The sequence below is a fragment of the Chaetodon trifascialis genome, chromosome 4, assembly GCF_039877785.1.
Source record: "Chaetodon trifascialis isolate fChaTrf1 chromosome 4, fChaTrf1.hap1, whole genome shotgun sequence".
NCBI lineage: Eukaryota > Metazoa > Chordata > Actinopteri > Chaetodontiformes > Chaetodontidae > Chaetodon > Chaetodon trifascialis.
In genome coordinates, this window is record NC_092059.1 from 25,618,597 (window position 1) to 25,624,983 (window position 6,387).

A 6,387-nucleotide genomic window follows, 5' to 3' on the forward strand; every position below is an offset into this window, starting at 1 on the left:
GCAATGTGGAGGGTTGCATTAAATTTCAGGCCAACAGCTCTAGTGGAAATGAGTCCTGATTTCCACTAAATTCCATTTGTATAGACAGATTTTGCAGCCTGTGTATGTCATTGATTATCAGTCATAAATATACAACAGCCTTCCCCCGTATAGCCTCACTGCAGTGGTGGACGATAAAATCACAGGCAGCCACATCTTCACTGGAAAGCAGCTTTTTAAGTGTGTCCAGCTCTGATTAGAGCAGCCATCTGCCCAGCGAGCACTGAGCTGTCCTTGCATAGAGTTGGCTGTTTGGCAAACACTTCTTTACGGACAGTGGGGCAGCAGGACATCTATTTTCACCCTGGATCGGGCAGTACAGAGGATTTCAGTAAGAAAGGGTCGATAGTCCTGGCTAAAAGCTGAGGGACCAGGCTGCAGTTTTGTACACAATGGAAGTCAAAAGTGACAAATGAAAAAATTCCATATTGCAGCTTTAACATGGAAATAAGACTGTGAGAGGTTAAAGACTCAAGCAGCAGCGTGTCAGGTCAAACAGGATTAAATGGAATAAAGCAAAAGTGTAAATCTGACAATTAAGAATAAAGTTGTAGAGTAAAATTGAACTTCTTTGAACTTTGACCTTTGACTTGGAACCCTACTGCTGTATTACAGCTACAGCCGACCTCTTCCCCGTTTGTCCAGATCTGTTCCTTGGTGGATTGGTGCTTGCTTTCAGCAGCATTCCTCTGTATTTTGTGTGTGTGTGTGTGTGTGTGTGTGTGTGTGTGTGTGTGTGTGTGTGTGTGTGTGTGTGTGTGTGTGTTGTCATTGCTGGACACCTGCTGTTTGCAGCTGCATGTCCTCAGACAGTCCACAGAGACACTGTGAACCCTGAACGGAAACTCGACTTGTCCAGATGTGTCACGTATCAACTCCTCACCTCAGGACTTCATCACTGCTCTTATCTGATGAGGAACAGTGAAGAGGATGCCCAGATTGGTTGTGTGTTACTTTCAACCATTAGGTATAATTTAGTCTAGTCGCAGCTCTCAGGCATGTCTTTCACTTCAGCACTGTCCCTCAGTGAAACCAAAAAAATACCTCCGCAGCAATTTCTTTACAGGACCAAATTACAAGTTCCTGCTCTTTATCTATCGTATCACAAAACAGTGTGATTCCAAAAAGCTTTTAGTGTAAAAGAAAAGTGTCCAAACAGATTATTTCAGTAAAAGCCAGTTCATTTGTGACATTTACACTTCTTATATGAGGTGGCGGGCGGCACGGTGGCGCAGCAGGTAGTGCGCGTGCCTCACAGCAATAAGGTCACCGGTTCGATCACTGGGTCGGGTGGGGCCCTTCTGCGTGAAGTTTGCATGTTCTTCCCGTGCATGCGTGGGTTCTGTCCGGACACTCCGGCTTCCTCCCACAGACCAAAAACATGCTCATTAGGTTAACTGATTACTCTAAGATTGCCCTTAGGTGTGAGTGTGAGCATGAATGTTTGTTTGTCTGGATATGTTGCCCTGCAATCGACTGGCGACCGGTTCAGGGTGTACCCCGCCTCTCGCTCATTGACAGCTGGGATAGGCTCCAGCCCCCCCGCAACCACGAAAAGGAATAGTCAGGTATAGACAATGGATGGATGGATAAGAGGTGGCTTTGTTAAAATGAGAGGGCAGATCACTGAGGATTTGGATGTTTTGTCTGTTTTTTAAATGCTGTTGGTCAGACTTTTATCAGCTGATAGTAAAAGAAACAAAAGCCTAATCTCCTTTTGGCTTCTTCTTTTGACTTTTTTTTAGCATCAGGGAGGTGAAGTGGAAAGATATGTGACAGCCTTATTGTTCATTAGATTGAAAAAAAAAAGAGCGAGATTTGCAGTCCTAATCTAATGTGTGACAGCTGTGCATGTCACTGTTCAGACTTGTTTTGTCAGCTGTAGCTGAAAAATAAGAAAATCTCTAAGACAAATCAAGAACAGTTTTCCTTGAAACAAGTTATTAAGACTATTTATCTGTGATAAGAAAAATAATATTGAATCATCCATAAGATTTTATGACTTTCCTGAATTTCCCTTTTTTCAGTGCATATAGCTAACATGGAACATTTTTGAGCTGATTCATCTCAGTACTTAAGTTACCAAAGGTTTGAAAATTTCCAATTTAATAATGATATCAAAATGATGCTGTGACAGGCAGCGGTGCACAGAGCTGCTGCAGATGCAGCATGAGGCCAGTGACATGAATGTGCTCAAAGTATCAACGTCATCCGCTTCACAGCTGTTTCGATTGTTTTCCATAAACAGAAACCAACAAGTCCTCCAAATCAAGCACCAAATATGTCAGCTTTCACTGCTCTTTAAAACAATACATGGAAGAAGTGTTTTCTGATCTGACAACATTTGTCTTTTCCTGCCTTCCTTTGGAATAGTCTAAGTTTGAGGCCTCTGGTCTTTGTGGACACATAAAACCAGCTAAAAACTCATCTCTTCAGACATATTCAGGTGGCATATGGTATGTTTTCATTAGTGTCTTATGTCTGCCCCCCTTGTAAATTTTATCAGGTGTTTTTGTCTTTCTTTGAGTTTGTTTGTATTTGATGTTGCTCAATTTTATTTCTTTGACTGTGAAGCACGTTGTGACTGTGAAAGGTGCTTTAAACTTTGCTTTGTTTTTCTTACTATTCTAAGTTTCATTCAGCAACATGTTTCAAACAAGTTGGGACAGGAGCAGCTAAAGACTGGGAAAGATGTGGAACATTCCACAGGTAAACAGGTTCATTGGTAACAGGTGAGAGTATCATGATTGGGTATGAAAGGGGCATCCTGGAAAGACTCAGTTGTTCACAAGCGAGGATGGAGAGAGGTTCACCTCTTTGTGAACACACGATTGTGTGGATACTAATACATGGACTCAGGAATGCTTGTCCAGATTGTCTGTTGTGTTCCTGGACTTCTGGCCCTTAGGATGGTCTCACGAAAACTTATGCCATCAGAGTAATTCAAACGATTCTGCACATAGTAGTGTAGCAGAACCGGCCTTTAACTGACCCCTTCTTTCCCTCCTTTTCTGGTGATACTCAAGGGAAATGGAGGTGTAAACCCGCCAACTGATTGAATTGTAGACCATCTGGTTTACCTATAATGCAAACTGATTTCGAAGAGAGAAAAGATGTCTGGACAAGAGACATCTCCTCCATGTTTTCTTTTCAGGTAAGCCAGGGACACAGACACCTCAACATCAAAGGTGGCCTTCTCCTCACCTTCTCCTCACTATGTTTCTCATGGCAATGCTAATTCTCTCCTGATAGCCCCAAGAGTGATCAAGACAATAAAACCGTCTGGAGAGACAAACGCCAGGCTCCAGAGGAACATCCACAAACATCAGCAAATGCTGATGGGTCGTAAACCGGACATCCATTGAGGCAACTTGTGTATGCTTGTGTGATTTTCCTCAACACTCCAAGATAACCAGACTTTTATGTTAAACTTAACTTTTCATGTTTTCAACTTGCAGGACTTGGGGTACGCATAATATTGATGTTTTTCCCGTATCTCTGACCTGAAGTATGACCAAGTTTTGATTTTAACGGTTTTATAAAAGTTTGTATGAATTGTCACCACAAAACCATACTGCCATCCAGAGTTTCCTAACCGTCAGATTGAATATGCTTGACCTGGCACATTTATCGATAAGTAACCATAATCGTGATAATCATTTTTGACAAATATAATCTGCCTCTCTTTATTCCTACCTTTATTTTTGTATTAGTTATTCATTGAGTTATTATACCTGGTAGGATAAAACTGTACCATGATTATCATTTAATGTTTTCACCCAACCATAGAAAGTGTCTAATGCATGCTGTGAGCAATGTTGAAATGCCATTGAAAATTGGTCATTGAAATTATATGTGATTGACCATAGTGAGAAGCAGATGAGCCCTCGTATGATTCTTTGATTAGTTCAGCTCCATGAGGCGAGATTACACCGCGCGTCACAAAGAGTCTCCCGTGATTCGATGGCCTGCCTTTCGACACGCCCCGGAGCGACCTTTAAAAACTGCGTGTAGTGCGCGTTTCAGTAGTAGATTTAGTAGATTTTATAGTAGAGTAGATTTGTAGTAGATTTTTAGTTTTGTTTTGTTCTTTTGTTCTGTTCCTTTGTTTTCTTTCACGTCTAGTTACTCTCAGCTGAGTTATTTTCTTTGCTTTTGTCTTAAGTTTTGCACAGTCGTTTTGCTCTTTAAGTTTTTCGTCTTCGAGCTACTCCAAGCCATTCCGAGTAGCGTAAATAATCTTCAGAAGACGTATTCTTATAATTTGCCGTAAACTTCAAAGTTAACTTCCTCTTTAGCCAAACGTTTTGTTTTGTTTTCATTAGTGAAATTAGGCAAGTAATACTAATTTTGTAGCCTTCTTCGACCGGCCATCGAAGAGACTCTTAATTTGTACTATCAGTCTAAAATAATCCGTCACGGACTCAACTGAACCAAACCCTGCGGCCAGCTGTTGATCCTTGGTCCGGTTCACAACCATCCGGAGCAGTCCATCATCTGTAACCGACCGCCGAACCAGTTCCAGAGACGCCCCGTTCCGCACCAGTTTGTCATCTTGGAGGTCTGGGCCTTCCACTAGACCACCAAGTAGATCGAGCCGCGGACGAACATCTGGAACGTCTTCGAGCCAGTTCGGAGCAGAGCACAACGGGACGCCAGCAACCAAGTAGGCACGCTAAGTGGGTTTGAATAAGAGTTGGTCCGTGAGGTCAAGATTAGGTCAATTCGTCCAAATTCTCTCCATTAATCGTTCTTTCCCTTAACTCTGCGTTCGCGTCCCCATTACTCCTTTTAGACTGCCTCTCACTATCGCCAATTTATTTACCCTTGTGTTGCCATAAGTCTCTTGTGTGTTCTGTCATATCACCTCCCATCTTCTGTCTTATTGTTCATGGTACATTACCCATTATCCACAATTCTGCTTAATAAATGATATTTTGATTTAAGTCCTGGTTAGACGGTGTCCTTTTGAACTGAATATTTACGATCCCTGTATCCAGAATTTACACTTCAGGTTATCAGACTGGTTTACCGTTAGTTCATTCGTTAGTATTTATCAGCGTTATAGCAGTTAATTTCTGCAGTCCTTCTTAGCTGAGGAAGGTGGTGCCCCGACATTTTATCAACGAATGCAACATCAAAGTAAGGTAGTACACACTACAGTAGCTTACAAGTAAGGTGGAGGGAGCCTTATAGCCAAGGGACTTATGGTATGGTAGATGGTTGCTCAGCAGAGACAACAGGTCACTAATGTCAGTGTGTAACCAGCTGTGGCCGGACGATGAGCTCGTGGAGAGTCAATACTGAATTACAGATTTGGACAAAATTACATGATTCACCCTTTTATGCTTCATAAAATTCATATTGATGCAGCTGTGAAATTTGGAATTTCCCCTCGAGGGACGAATAAAGGAATATTGAATTGAATTGAATTGAATTGAATTGAATTGAATTGAATTGAATTGAATTGAATTGAATTGAATTGAATTGAATTGAATGTTTGAATAAAGACAACATGAAATCAGTAATATTTAACAAACTGTAAAGGATACAGATGAGAAACTTGGCCAAAAGTTGGCCCGTGGTGAAATGCTCCACAGCTTCAAGAATGCCACAAGAGCTTTCAGCAATCACAAAGCGTTTTCCTCAGGGAAGGCATAATCTAGTTTGAATATGTATTTGTATTATTCTGCTGTGGCCTTTTGATGTTTGTTGATATGTGAGGATCATTTTACAAATGATCCCACAGAGCCATTTGAAGGTCAGATTTATTTGTATTGCAGTGAGAAGTGTGAAGCTGGTAAGAGCTTTTGTATTTTCACATAATCCCACATCATTCAAGTACATAAAATTGAAGGGGAAGGGTTTTTTTTAATATTTATTTATTTTTTTCTAAGCATTATGAACTAGTGAGTTTTCAGTTTGCAATGGAAGATGTGCAGGGTTTCTGCTGTCCTGATGCCAGTTGGAAGCTGGATTGAGGAGTCAGCGGCAGCCAGTCCAGTGTGCAGACAAGCAGTGTAGAGTGGGAGAACATGGGTAGGTAGAAGAACAGCTGGTCTTCTGCAGTCTAGATGAGCTGCAGAGGTTGAATGGCACATGCAAGTACACAAGCCAGGAGCCATTTGCAGCAGTCTAGACATGAGGTGACAAGAGCCCTGATGTTTGCCGCCTTGTGGGTGAGGAAAGATGTATCCTCCTGATGTGGACAATGCCTCTGCAGTAGCAGTGTTGGCAGTGAAGGACAGCTGATTACCCAGTGACATACCCAGGTTCCCTGTGGTCCAAGTCACAGGCACCACAGAGTTCTCATTGTTGATGGAGAGGTCATCGAAAGGAGGCATGTCG